General features: G+C 47.8%; 1 long non-coding RNA gene across 1 annotated transcript; it reads right to left on the reverse strand.

Annotated features, from left to right (window-relative positions):
* Positions 1-6,774: 6,774 nt before the first annotated feature.
* LOC142481467 (uncharacterized) lies at positions 6,775-15,086 on the reverse strand. The gene is made up of 4 exons (XR_012795794.1): positions 14,166-15,086; positions 13,973-14,072; positions 8,576-8,694; positions 6,775-7,832 (listed from the first exon to the last, which is right to left on the reverse strand). It is a non-coding gene; the product is annotated as an uncharacterized LOC142481467 (long non-coding RNA).
* Positions 15,087-15,377: the final 291 nt, after the last annotated feature.

Raw genomic sequence — 15,377 nt, forward strand, 5'->3', positions numbered from 1 at the left:
AAACAAATGTGATGCTTTCTAAAATCTTCAGTTTTCTGGACATACATTCTTAGGGCCCTGACCACATTCAAACTGTGTAGCCTCTTCTTTTTTGTTATGAGCTGGATCTGACGTGCAGAACCCTTTTCATGATCATCTTATCTTGGTGGACCTGGAAATACAGCTCTGCATGTTAGTGCTTGTAACTCCCCAACTCTGTGTGCCGTAGTAATTGCTGTTCACAATACACATATTACTTTGATGGGGATATGCCAATTATTTTAGCACCATATTCCGATCCCATCAAGGTACAGGGGTTATGATCCTTGGCTTGATCTTGAAAGTTGCCTTGATGAACCTAGCAAACATTGGTTCAAGCGCATCTGTTAATTGAAGAAGGCTCCTAAGGCACTTTTAAGGAAAACAGCTCTAAGCCTTCCTAAAGGAACTCTCAGATCTAAAGGGAGCACAGCCTGGGTAAATTCAATATTTTGCTTCTGACACCACAGGAAAAAAAAGTCTTCCAGATTCAATAATATATCCTTGAAGTTACTTTCTTCCTGAAATGAATCAAGGTCACTATCACTCGATCTGACAATCCAAGAGCCTTAAACGACCTCCTCTTAATCTCAATGCAATCAATTGCAGCAACCCTTGGTTGAGATGAAGTCTTGGCTAACTTCATCCACAGTGTAACTATCTGGAAACGTTTCCATCGAATATCTATTGAAAGATTCATCAGTTCCGCAAACCATGATCTTCTTAGCCAATGTAGAGCTATGAGAATTAGGTCTGCTTCGTCCCTCCTGATCTTACTTGTGCTTATAGCAATGGAAACTCAGGGAAGACGTAGGCTAAATGGAAATTCTATGTTATCAACATGGCCGTACCAGAAGGCTGCCTTCGGATCCTGCCCCCTTGAATACATTGGTACCGTCCAGTTTGCAGTGGAAACCATAAAGGTCTACCAAGGGGTGACACAATTTTTGAACGATCTCCCAGATGATTAGCAGACCCAGCTCCCACCCTCCTGACTAAAGAGATTGTCTGCTCAGAAAAAAACACTTCTCTAGTCTTGTTTCCTGGGATGTAATCTGCTGATAGTCTGGGAACTGCGAGCTCAGCCCATCTCAGGATCCTAGCACTTCTGTTACCCTTCAATTGTGGAAATTGGCCACCACTTTGACATTGTCTGACAGGATCCTTAAAGAAAACCTTTCTAGCATCGGTCTTAATTTTAGGATTGCTTAGTATACTGCTCTGATTTCCAGGATGTTGATGGACAGCACTCTTTTTGCTGGACTATAGAACCTGAACTGTTCTATTCCCTTAGTCGGCTCACTATTGAGCGACGTTGTTCCATGTCTAGGGGGGAGGGGGGGTCATATACCTGAAAGATCTTCTGCCTGCTCCACGATACTCTCTGCTTTGTGGTTTTCAACAGTAAAATCTTGTATTCTGGACTGAAAATTTTGTGCCCTGTGTAGCCTCTGCATCTGATGAAAGGTAGACCATAGAACTAGGTATACTACAGAGTTCAGAAGGCCAAACAGATGCATAAACTGGATTTTTATTGACTTTTGCATCACCTCAATTCTCAAACTTCCCTTATAAATCATACTAATCTTGATCTGAGGAAGGGACACTAGCCCCCTTTGGATGTGAAAAAGGACCCCTACTAACTGAATGCTCTGCGAGCAGGCTGCTTCAGATTAACTATCCAACCATGCTCTTCCAATCTCTCCAAGTCTCTTGTGTACGATCTGGACGTGGACTCTGAAGGAGCTTTGATTAGCCAATCACCCAGGTATGGGTATAATAAAAATCACTTCTTGTCGTAGTGATGTTTTCAAAATTGCCATTACTTTTTAAATGTTCTGGGTGCTGTGGTAAGTCCAAATGACAGCCGCAAACTGGTAGTGTTGGCCGTTGATGTAAAAGTGCAGAATTCTGAAATGGGTTTTCTTTATGGAGATATAAAGGTAGTCGCCCCTTAGATCGATTGAGGCGAAACATTCTCTCTTTTCTATGGCTGCTATAACAGCTCTGAATGATTCCACCTTGAACGGTTGAATGTTTAGGAATCGATATACCTCTTAAATCGAACACTACTCTGAGCCCTCCTGAGTCATTTGGTACCAGGAACAGGATTGAATGAAAGAATTGGCCACTTTGATCTCGAGGTACTGGCTGAATGGCGGCACTGGCCAGTAAATCCTGAATCGCTTTCTTAAGGGCAGCTACTTTCTCTATGCTTTTTGGAAGTTGTGAAACAATGTCTTGGCATGCAAAGAAGTTCCAGTGTATATCCTTGGGTGATTATTTGATGGATCCAGGAATTTGTGATCATTTGACCTTTGTGGATTCTGCTTGAAACATGACAAAAGATGCTTAAGATCTCATCTTCTTTTGTTGAGGAAGAAAGTGACCCTTCCCACCTGCAATCTTGCTTATGATGTCATACAGGGCTGTACTAAAAACCTAAGAACCTTCATAGGGCAAAGACGCAAGCCTGTTTTTAGATTAAGTGTCTGCGGCTCATGGCTTCAGCCATAATTTTATTTATTATTTATTTATTTATAAAATATTTTACCAGGAAGTAATACATTGAGAGTTACCTCTCGTTTTCAAGTATGTCCTGGGCCCTGCATGCCACTAGAGTTATCCAATGAGCTCGCTATTAACAGGATAATATCCATGCATGCATCACATAATAAATTAATCAAATCCTTTAAATTAAAGAAATCTTGGAGCAGCTTCGGTCTTGAGATAACTGCCTCAATCCATTTTTCAAGTTGGAGACCCAGATCCTCACTGTTCTGGATACACATGCCATAGCAGTGGCTGGCTTAAAAATTGCTTCGAACACCGAATATGGTTTGTGTAGAGCCCCTTCAATTCAATGGTTCATGGGGTCCTTAAAGGATGATCCTTCATCCGATGGGATGGTAGTGTTTGTTGATTGCAATCACAGCATCCACCTTTGGTGAGACACTCTATCCACTACAATCTTCTTCATTAAAAGGAAACATCTTAAAAAATATCCTGGTCATAGTCGTCCTTCTATCGAGAGAACCCATTCCACTTTGAATATATCCACTATAGACTTAAGCACATGAAAACAGAAGACCCATAAATGCCTGGTCCAATACTCCCTATCCTTCCTTGATATCTTCGCTATTCAAGGTTGCTTTCATATTTTTAATAAACGTGTTGATACAATACAATTGAAAAGATACAGACTCTTATTGAACCTCACCTTTCTCAGACAAGGTCCGGAATATAGACCTTTAAAAACTTTCCTGTCTTTAAAAAAAAACAAAAAAAAAAAAAACAAAGTAGTGAAGTCTGCACCCAGTTGAACAGTCCGCCAACTTCTTCATACAATCGCTGTATAATTGTTTAGGATAAGAAGCTGACAACTTCACATCACAAGCAGCACAATACTTAAGATTTTGAATTAGCCTTGTTATGCTATGAAGGCTGACGTTCCCTGTTGGGGCTGTTCAGTCTTCAGTTCCCCGGAAGCAGTAATAGACATCCTGACTGACAGAGTGCTCTGTCCCCCACAGTCTATTCCTAAAGGGAGCCTGCAGAAATACTTTGCCGACAGCCCACGAGTCCATCGGCCTCTGTGCCCACTTTGTGAGTGACTCGTGAGTTTTGCGACAAAGGTGACATCAACGGGACAGCATTTCTGGTGCTGCTTGGAGATAGGCGGAATGCATTGGGGAGGACCGTGGCAAACGTGCTTTACTTCAGGGCTACAGATCGCTTTCCCCCTCCCACCAGACAGAGGGTGCTAGCTAATGGCCTGGCAACTGGACCTCTGGACAGGGGTGTAGTGGGACAGGCAACTATCGGTGTGGCGGCTAGAGCAGTTCAAACTGTCAGAGAGGCAAAAACATCTACTCCCTTAATAATAAGGCGGCATGAAAGCGGTCTGCAAAAACATTCTGGGGATTGCTCCTCCGGACAATATCTTCCTCCAGCTTAGGTAGGACAAGAATTACTGACCAGAGGAAAGACCACACCTCCTTTATACTGTACCTGTGTCACAAATTCTTGTGCAACCCCAACTAGGACGAGGAATTCTCCCAGCTGTTAGGGCTGCCATAGAGGATGGTGAAGAAAAATGAATGGTTTGGTCTCTTCGAGTCCGTTGGATTCATGCTCATTAGACACTTAGGCCCATTGGATTCATGCTCATCAGATACTTAGGCCCATATTTATACTAAGCCATAAAGTATTATGCCGTAAGACACCTTCCAGGGCATCATGACACTTTCAGACCATTCACTTAAAGGAAATGAAAGTGTTTTATGGCATACAGTAGCACAGCTTAGTAAAAATGGACCTTAGTATTTATCTAGTATCTGTTTGACTAAATCGTATCATAATTACTTTACAAGCAAAAGAGAGACAAACTGTACATTGGAGGCTTGACAACGTCTTATCATAAAAGAGATAATATACAGATTGTTACACTCCCCACATCTTTTCTTTGCCATGGAAACATGAAAAAAAAGTTTGAAAACAAATATTTTACAATCCTAATATTTGTCGGATTTAAAAATGGACCTTGCACGCCCACTGACATTCGTTCATTCTGGTCCTAAGGATTGCTGACCCTGTGAGAGTGGCAAAAGAAAACAGAGCTGGGCCATGTGGAAGCAAAGGGGTTCCTGGCAGAAAGAGGCTCTTCGTAAAACAATGATAAATAGCACTTGTTTACGTTCGGGCACATTACGGTCTATATCAGGGGTGGCCAACTTTAGTCCTCAAGAGCCACCAACAGGTCAGGTGCAGGATATCCCTGCTTCAGCACAGCTGGCCGATTGAGCCACCTGTGCTGAAGCTGAGACTGAGTGAGCCACGTGCTGAAGCAGGGATATCCTGAAAACCTGACCAGTTAGCGGACCTCGAGGACTGGAGTCGGCCCACCCCTGGTGTATATATGAACCATATTTACTGGCGCAGCCCATTTTGGGCGCCAATTTTGCAATGGCTGCTTAATGCTGTGATCTTAAAAGGGTCCCCTGTGGCGGTTCTATATAACTGCTACAATTTACGCTTTGTGAACATTACAGATAAATGACAGCACATCCATTATCATTGTTTTAAAGAAGCCCAGAGCTATTTTCCGTGGTTAGGAGATAACGGCATGCAAAGAGAACAAACAAGTGTTATTGGCAATAGCATAGCACAAAAGGCAAATTATTCAGCCAGCTCTCGCTCACTCACTCATAATAAACGGTGGCAGTTTGAAACTGCATAAAGAGAGGGGCGAGGGGGAACGGAGAAAAACTGTCTGAAATACCAACAAAAAGGGAGAATCTAATTTTCAGTGACAGACTAGCCTTTCATCTTAAGCCATGCCTTGAACTCTACCTTGTTTAATTATTAAATCAGGAGCAGCTCAGCAAGAACTGTCTGCTTTTGATGGTTCTTAAATTCAATCCCGCTGACACACTGTGTCCATTCCTTCCATGTTTACAGTTACCTATGACAGACTGTGAATGCTAATTTTCCAATGCTGTGTTCATTAGTGAAAGAATCGGGGTCCTTTGATGGTGCCCTTTCACTTATTCAAACTAACACATTTCTTGGCGTCTCATCTCGATGAAAAGTATAGTGTCCTTTGGAGAGCAACTTGTGGATTTCGCTGCCAAGTGTTTACTGCCTTTGCTTTTATTCCACCAGCAGAATGTCACCAATGGAATTCGTATTTGCAGCTTAAAAAAAAAAAAAAGAAGCATGGTGTCTCTGCACCTGTTATTAGCAAGAAGATTAAAACAAGCGTGCCAGATCTTTTTGACAAGCAGGAGATGGTGCACGATTGACTGTTGCGATCACATCATTGATGGACATCGGGGGCAGAGGCTCACACAATAAGATCAGTGATTTAGCTGTGTTTGTTGCAGAAATGCTGTCGTGTTGCAGTCCTCCAGCCTCAGGAGCTGACAACTGGTGAGGGACATGAAAATGGGGCGCTTCTGCCTGTCCATGCATATGTGGGAGGTTACAAGACAGGTGCATAGCTAAATAAAAGGTTATTAAGCATTTAAATGGAGTCTCTCCAAGTGTCGTTTTCTTTTCAGATGTTCCACCAGCTAGTCGGCTTATTGTGTCACACTAATAAAGACTCTCTAACATAATGAGACATATTTACCTAGTGGGTCTACTCCATAAGGCAGGGGGGCTCAACTCCAGTCCTGAAACCCACTCTCCCACCTCAACAGGTCAGGTTTTCATGATATCCCAGCTTCAGCACAGGTGGCTCAATCAGAGGCTCTATCAAAGACTGAGCCTCTGATTGAGACACCTGTACTGAAGCAGGGACTGATTGAGCTACCTGTGCTGAAGCAGGGGCATCCTGAAAACCTGTCCTGTTGTGGGGGAGGGGGGGGGCTTGAGGGCTGCAGTTGAGCACCCTTGCCATTAGGCACCGGTAGACACCTTTTGGCCCATTCATGGGAAATTGCCAATGCCCTGTGTCATGACACAAGGACAACTTATTAAAAATGGGACAAAACGTGCTGTGCATATAGCCCACATTTTTGGTACTGTGACCAGGTTTAATTGTACCACCTTATTAAAAGCACTGGCCACATATAAATACCCACAATGGAACCTACAGTAGCTGTATATCGCCCAATCCTCCTTCTAGCAGGGCTGGTTTGAAATAGCCTACATAATATAGCATGCCGGTTAACAGTTTCACCTCCAACCAGTTTTTTAATCCTTCAAAATGAATGAATATTTTTTTTAACCTAATAAGTTCTTTTCACAGATGTATGCATTATGGTCAGACATAAGCAGAAAGTGGCAAGCCAACTTTGCACGCGAGTATAGCTGGCATGCCCCTGGCAGATGATAGGCTGCTGTTCCTCGCCCTGTTCTCGGATATCTGTGGCCTTTGATTATGCTACAGGTTGTAGTCATTTGTAACAGAGATAAAGCAGAAAGGGGCTCACTTACGTAATGAAATACCACACCACAAATTAGACTCGTTCTAGTATATTCAGTCATGCACTAAAAACGATATATAAACAGAAAGTGCTGTGAGGAGTTTATAAGGTAACATAAGTGCTATTTCAGAAAAAGCCATTGCAATATGATATTGTACATGGTTTTTAAAATACAACCTTTTCAGCCAACTTATGCACCTTTTTCAAGCCTGCGTGCGGGACAAATGTTGACACATTAAAACATGAGTGACTGTTTCCGGTTTATGGGCGTTCTTGGTATATATACACAACTTGACTGTGCACCCAATGAAACATTTCATTACATCTCAAGTGACGTCTAGGACGTTTCGCCGCTACCAAAATGCCACAGGCGTTCCGCCACCAAGACACTTTGCCGCAGGGACATTTTGCCACAGTACACTTCGCCACTATGTCTGCTCCTGCGCCCAACTGCCGTCCACCAAGCACCAACCCGGCAGGTCTGCCACGTCCGACCCGACAACTGCATGCTTAAATGTCCCGCGGGGACCGCTATACTGTGTAGAGAGGCTGTTCCGACGCACCATTTTTAAATGTCCTGCGCGGGACATTTAAACATGCATTTGTGGTGCGAGCTGCCCTGCGGCGAAGTGTCCTGGGGTTCCGCAGTCAAATGTCCCATTCCGCACGCAAGTGCCCTTGTAACGGTTGTGTTTCACACTGAACAGGGAAGGCGTTGGTATTACAATGAATACTTACAGTTGCCTTTGTCTGTGCCATATAGTCCATTTCCATTTTAATAAGTCGTGCATTTGTGTCATCAAGCAACTCCTGGATGTTTTCCGTGTGTTTTTTCTGCAGCTCAAACTTTTCTTGTTCCATATCGGCCACTGCATTGTGAAGCTGCATGTAATCGGAGAGTGAAATGTCATTACATTTGCATTGTAAATCAATACCATAAATCAGGTATCTATCCAGTTTAAACTTTAACCAATTTGGCTGCTAGTATTGTAATGTCAGCCCTTCTGGACTGGCACCCAAGGGTTTTACTTGACAATTACTAAAACAGTTTTTTACCTTTTCTAAAACAAATCACCTTAAGTTGTCCGTTTGTTTTTTTTTAGAAAATGAAATAAATTAGATTGTAAGCTCTTCGGGGCAGGGACTCCTTTTCCTATTGTTTTATGTCTGAAGCGCTTATTCCCACTATGTGTTTGTTAAGTTGTTACGTCATTGTTAAGCGCTATGTACCTGTATGGCGCTATATAACTAAAGATATGCATACATCCATAAATCCTTTTAACTGCAGAAGCTTTCAGACACTTGTGCAGAATTCTGCATTACCCTTTTTCCTGGACTACAATTTCAAAGCTCTGCTTTTCTGCAGCTTGTCCACCAACTGGAAGAGCCATTGGAAGCCGTGGCTACTCGCAGTGGCACTTGCCACGCTGCGCCAGAACAAGGGCTTGGAATGCATAGCGGTGTAATGTACTGCCAGGGACCCTGGCAGCAAATGGGTCAATTGATCATTTTTGGGGAAATCCATTAGGTAGCGCCCCAGAAACTTCAGTGTAACTCGGTATTGTTCGTGCATTTTGTTGACGGCCTTTCCGCGGTGCTCGAGAGATGATCGAAGTTTATCTCACCTTTTTCTCCCATTCGTTCTTCAGTGTGTCGGTGCTCTGCTCACACATTTTCTTCAGCTCCGCTATCTGCGTCTCTTTACTTTCTCGAATCACTTGGGACTCGCGGAGAAGGGTCTGAACTGTCATTAAGAGCAATATGTTGAAATAATGGCCCTAGTTTTATCATTGGGCAAACAGCTCATCATTTTTAGAGGACTTGAAGGTCAATGGGAATCATAAAGTGTCTATTCACATTTATATATAATTGTCCTGGAACAGCATTCATATTTCTGTTTACAACCCCCCCCCACCCCACCCCCACTCCCTCCTCTGCAGCTTCTGCCTGTCAGCTCCTTATTTCAGCTGCATGTATATTTGCTCTGAAAACACACAGTGCCTGTGGAACCCATATATTTGTTGCATTTGGGCTTTCCAGTTAGTTCATAACCAGGTTGTCGTGGCAACCCCCTTAATCCCCTTGCCTTAGTGGAGTTTCCCTTACTCCCCTGTCACAGATAGTCTCATCCTCAGACTATTCCTGTTCCCAGAAAGCCATATACTTCCTTTCCACCCAGGACACTGAGTGAATACAATACCTGCCTGCTATCACCCATGGCAAGGCCTTTCTTTTTTTTACCACAGTCTTACCCTGATATTAGCACTTCATATAGAGAAGCACTCTCTACCCCAGGCATGTCAAATATGCGGCCCGCAACGGATATTTTTGCGGCCCGCTCACAACTAGCGCGGCGGTCGTGTGTGTCGGCGAGCGCGTGGGCGGCGGTTAAAAGTTTTGGCCGCGGGAGAAGCGAGTGCGGGTGTGGGGGAAGAGAGTAGCACAGGCGGAAGTAAAATCTGGCCTGCAGGGGCTGGAGGCGTACGGTGGCCATGTGCAGTCAATCTGCACTCGTGCCGTGTGTGGGAGGACACGGGGGCGGAGTCAAAACCCCGGCAGAGACATTCTCCTTGAAGCCTGGTAAACCTGGGGGGGAAGTGTGTGTGTGTGCCATGTGTGGGATGTGGAGAGCACAGCAGGGGCGGAGCCAACTCCCCGGCGGAGAAAGCTTCAGTGTGGGACTGCCTCCTGCCTGGAAGCCTGGGAATAAGGTAAAGAAAAGATGCTGATGGGGCATGGGGGCCAGCCTGGGGTCACCCACCCGACCCCTGTCACCCACTGCCCGTCACCCCCTGCCACCCCATGCCTCTGTCACCCCCTGTCACCCCCTACCCCTTTCACCCCCTGCCCCTGCCACCCCCTGCCTCTGTCACCCCCTGTCAACCCCTGCTCCTGTCACCCCCTGCCTCGGTCACCCCATGCCCCTTTCACTCCCTGCATCTGTCACCCCCTGCCACCCCCTGCCTCTGTCACCCCCTACCACCCCCTGTCCATATCACTCCCTGTCCCTGTCACCCCCTGCCTCTGTCACTCCCTGTCACCCCTGCCTCTGTCACCCCCTGCCTCTGTCACCCCCTGCCTCTGTCACCCCCTGCCACCCCGTCCATATCACCCCCTGTCACCCCGTCCATATCACCCCCTGTCACCCCCTGCCTCTGTCACCCCCTGCCCCTGTCACCCCCTGTCACCCCCTGCCTGTCACCCCCTGCCCCTGTCACCCCCTGCCCCTTTCACCCCGTCACCCCCTGCCACCCCGTCCCTGTCACCCCCTGCCCCTTTCACCCACTGCCACCCCGTGTTCACCCCCTGCCACCCCGCCTCTGTCACCCTCTGTCACCCCCTGCCTCTGTCACTCCCTGCCCCTGTCACCCCCTGCCACCCCCTGTCCATATCACCCCCTGTCACCCCCTGCCCCTGTCACCCCCTCCCCCTGTCACCCCCTGTCCATATCACCCCCTGTCACCCCCTGCCCCTTTCACCCCCTGCCCCTGTCACCCCCTGCCACCCCGTGTCACCCCCTGCCCCTGTCACCCCCTGCCCCTTTCACCCACTGCCACCCCCTGCCACCCCGCCTCTGTCACCCCCTGCCTCTGTCACTCCCTGCCCCTGTCACCCCATGCCACCCCCTGTCCATATCACCCCCTGCCCGTCACCCCCTGCCCCAGTCACCCTCTGCCACCCCCTGTCCATATCACCCCCTGTCACCCCCTGCCCCTTTCACCCCCTGCCCCTGTCACCCCCTGCCAACCCCTGCCACCCCGTGTCACCCCCTGCCCCTGTCAACCCCTGCCCCTGTCACCCCCTGCCTCTGTCACCCCCAGTCACCCCCTGCCCCTTTCACCCCCTGCATCTGTCACCCCCTGCCTCTGTCACCCCCTACCACCCCCTGTCCATATCACCCCCTGCCCCTGTCACCCCCTGCCTCTGTCACCCCGTCACCCCTGCCTCTGTCACCCCCTGCCCCTGTCACCCCCTGCCTCTGTCAACCCCTGTCACCCCCTGCCCCTGTCACCCCCTGCCCCTGTCACCCCCTGCCCCTGTCACCCCCTGCCCCTGTCACCCCCTGCCCCTGTCACCCCCTGCCCCTGTCACCCCCTGCCCCTGTCACCCCCTGCCTGTCACCCCCTGCCCCTGTCACCCCCTGCCCCTTTCACCCCCTGTCACCCCCTGCCACCCCCTGCCTCTGTCACCCCCTGCCTCTGTCACCCCCTGCCACCCCCTGTCCATATCACCCCGTCACCCCTGCTCCTGTCACCCGCTGCCTCTGTCACCCCCAGTCACCCCCTGCCCCTTTCACCCCCTGTCACCCCCTGCCCCTGTCACCCCCTGCCTCTGTGACCCCCTGTCAACCCCTGCCCGTGTCACCCCCTGCTCCTGTCACCCCCTGCTCCTGTCACCCCCTGCTCCTGTCACCCCCTGCTCCTGTCACCCCCTGCTCCTGTCACCCCCTGCTCCTGTCACCCCCTGCCTCTGTCACCCCCTGCCTCTGTCACCCCCTGCCTCTGTCACCCCCTGCCTCTGTCACCCCCTGCCTCTGTCACCCCCTGCCTCTGTCACCCCCTGCCTCTGTCACCCCCTGTCAACCCCTGCCCCTGTCACCCCCTGCTCCTGTGTGTGGGGGGAGAGTGTGTGTGGGGGGGGGGAGAGTGTGTGTGTGTATCAGTGGCTGTGTGTGTATGTCTGTGCAGGCCAGCAGTGACTGTGTGGGTGTCTGTGCGTGGTCAGTGTCTTTGTTGGTCTGTCTGTGTGTGTCTGTAGGTCAGTGGCTGTGTGCGTCTGTGCAGGTCAGAGAGAGAATGGGGGGGGGAGAATGGAGGGGGGGAGAGAACGGAGGGGGGGAGAGAATGGAGGGGGGAGAGAATGGAGGGGGGGAAAGAATGGAGGGGGGGAGAGAATGGAGGGGGGGAGAGGGAGATGGGTGGGGAGAGAGAAGAGGGGATTGCGAGAATGGGGGAGGGAAGGGAGAGAAAATGGGGGGAGAAAATGGGGGGGAAGTAGAGAGAGAATGATGGACAAGGCCGCCAACAGGGGGTCTGACGGCCCGGTGAGTCAGTCAACCACCCTCTCTCCCCCTGTCTCTCTCACTCGCCATCAGTCTCTCTCCGTTTCCTCACTCTCTCCGTTTCTCTCACTCTCTCCTTTTTTTCTCACTCTCTCCGTTTCTCTCACTCTCTCCGTTTCTCTCACTCTCTCCGTTTCTCTCACTCTCTCCGTTTCTCTCACTCTCTCCGTCTCTCACTCTCTCCGTCTCTCACTCTCTCCGTCTCTCTCTGTCTCTCTCACTCCCTCTGTCTCTCTCACTCCCTGTCTCTCTCACTCTCTCTGTCTCTCTCACTCTCTCTGTCTCTCTCACTCTCTCTGTCTCTCTCACTCTCTCTGTCTCTCTCAGTCTCTCTCACTGTCTCTCTCACTCTCTCTGTCTCTCTCACTCTCTCTGTCTCTCTCACTCTCTCTGTCTCTCTCACTCTCTCTGTCTCTCTCACTCTCTCTGTCTCTCTCTGTCTCTCTCACTCTCTCTGTCTCCCACCCTCTCTCTGTCTCTCTCACTCTCTCTGTCTCCCACCCTCTCTCTGTCTCCCACCCTCTCTCTGTCTCCCACCCTCTCTCTGTCTCCCACCCTCTCTCTGTCTCCCACCCTCTCTCTGTCTCCCACCCTCTCTCTGTCTCCCACCCTCTCTCTGTCTCCCACCCTCTCTCTGTCTCCCACCCTCTCTCTGTCTCCCACCCTCTCTCTGTCTCCCACCCTCTCTCTGTCTCCCACCCTCTCTCTGTCTCCCACCCTCTCTCTGTCTCCCACCCTCTCTCTGTCTCCCACCCTCTCTCTGTCTCCCACCCTCTCTCTGTCTCCCACCCTCTCTCTGTCTCCCACCCTCTCTCTGTCTCCCACCCTCTCTCTGTCTCCCACCCTCTCTCTGTCTCCCACCCTCTCTCTGTCTCCCACCCTCTCTCTGTCTCCCACCCTCTCTCTGTCTCCCACCCTCTCTCTGTCTCCCACCCTCTCTCTGTCTCCCACCCTCTCTCTGTCTCCCACCCTCTCTCTGTCTGCCTCCCTCTCTGCCTGCCTCCCTCTCTGCCTGCCTCCCTCTCTGCCTGCCTCCCTCTCTGCCTGCCTCCCTCTCTGCCTGCCTCCCTCTCTGCCTGCCTCCCTCTGTGTCTGCCTCCCTCTGTGTCTGCCTCCCTCTGTGTCTGCCTCTCTGTCACCCTCTCTCTCTCTCTGTGTCACCCTCTCTCTGTCTGTCACCCTCACCCACTCTCTTCGTTTTTATCTTAACTGCCCTATACCTACACCGAAATAACCTATTCTGCTTTCTTCCAGATCTGACGCTCAAGTTTCACACGGGGGACATTAGAAGACAGATAAGGAACACCTCCCCTCCAGTATACTACCTTGAGAGACTGCGGATCAGGTAAGATCTCAGGTGGGATTGCTGCTTTGGAAATTGTTAAGAGGGGGCATCCTGACACTGGTTAATGCGTTCAGAATCATTCACATCTGGCTTTTTTTTTTTGTCATCCGACACACACACACACACACACACACACACACACACACACACACACACACACACACACACTGTACTTTTCGAAATAAACCTACGTTTCTATGAAAATGTAAGTTTTTTTTTTTTTTTGCGGCCCACCTAGACTTAAACCTTTCATCCTATGACTTTCCTTCAATAAAGTTAAGAAAGACAAAAGGACTTGTTGTGCTTTGGAAGAGAGAAGACATGAGTTAAGCTAACTGGAGCCATTCATATACCACACGTGACCCTGGTTCCAGGATAATAATCTTAATCTTTAATGTTGTCTTCTTCCCTGATGTTACTTACTATATAAACACTATTAATTGATAATATAATAAAGAACGGAAACATTTTACAGTATACATGTTGCAAAGGACAGAGTTGAAAAAACGACAATCATATGCATACTTACATCTATGAAGAACTATTGGGCGAATCCTTAAAAAGGTATTGATTAGTGGAGTGGATTAATAGTAAAAAAATAGTAAAAAAAAGTACCTTTCTTCTCAAGTTTCCGTATGGTCTCCTCTGATTCATTCTGTTTGGTTCTATACAGGGTCTTCAATTCCTCAGTCTCACTATTCTTTCTGTCCAGGATCTGAAAAAAATAAAAATGAGCTAATAATTCCATGCACCATAATTACAATTCCAGCGCTCCTCCCAAATTGATTTGCAATATTTTACTTTCTACCTTTTCTAGGCACTACGGTTGAAAGTCTCTTCTTCACATTGCTCCAACAATTTTTATAATTTCATCCTGCCATCTTACTTTTGGTCATTGTCTTGGTCTTTTAAGCTCTCTGGAATCCAGTTGAGTATCATCTTTGTCCAACAATGGTAATTTTATTTTACGATATGTCTGGCCCACCACCATTTTAATTTCTTCACCCGTGTGATGATTAAACAGACTTTTGTTTGGTTTCGAACCCATTAATTATTTTGCCTGTCTCTTCGGGTAATACCCAGCATACAGTTCTCCATACTTCTTTGAGTTGTTTGACGCTTCTGACTTGTCTTTGAACTCAGGGTTTCACATCCATACGTGAGCATGCGCAGAATACATTGGCCGAAAACTTTCCTCTTGAGGCACAGTGGAATGTTCCATTGATTATCTTGTTTCTTCCAAATGCGCTCCATCCCATCTTCATTCTCCTGTTGATTTAATTCAAAAGGTTGCCATCCATTGTTACTTATCTGCCAAGGTAAACAGTCTTTGACTTTTTCTAGTTCTATTCATTTCGATCTTTGCAGAGTTGACACATTTGTTGAACACCACTTTGGTCTTGCCGAGATGGAGCCACCCTTTTGTACTCGCCTCAGCGAGTTGTACGATTTGTTGCTGAAGGTCTTCTGGACTTATGTCAAAAATAACAAATATCATCTGCAAATTGTAGGTGACTTAAGTATTCACCCTAGAGTTTGATTCCTTTTTCTTTCCAATCCAGTGTCTTGAACAATTGAAGTGTTGCGGTGAAAAGCTTTAATGACATGGTGTATTACTGCCGCACTCCATTGCTGATCCTTATCTTCATGTAATCTAATGGTTGATGTTGCATTCTTGTAAATGTTGTTTATAATAAGAATGTACACTTCCTCAACATTTTGTCTTCTTAATGCATTTAGAATTGCTGAGGAGTAGACAGAATCAAATGCTTTTTCGTCATCTATGAGTTCTAAGCCGAGTGGTAGATAGTATTCATTATTGCTTCTGGGAATCACTTCTTGTACAAGTTGGATATGGTCAATTGTATTGTATCCACTGCAAAATCCCACTTGTTCTCTAGGCTGGGCGAAGTCGAGGGCCTATTGCAGCCGATTAGTGAGGATCTTCATAAAACATTTTTAAGTGATTGGAAGTAGACGGATTGGTCTGTAGTTCTTGAGGTAAATGTTTTTCTTCTTA

The sequence above is a fragment of the Ascaphus truei genome, unplaced genomic scaffold (genome assembly GCF_040206685.1).
Source record: "Ascaphus truei isolate aAscTru1 unplaced genomic scaffold, aAscTru1.hap1 HAP1_SCAFFOLD_2685, whole genome shotgun sequence".
NCBI classification, from domain to species: Eukaryota; Metazoa; Chordata; class Amphibia; order Anura; family Ascaphidae; genus Ascaphus; species Ascaphus truei.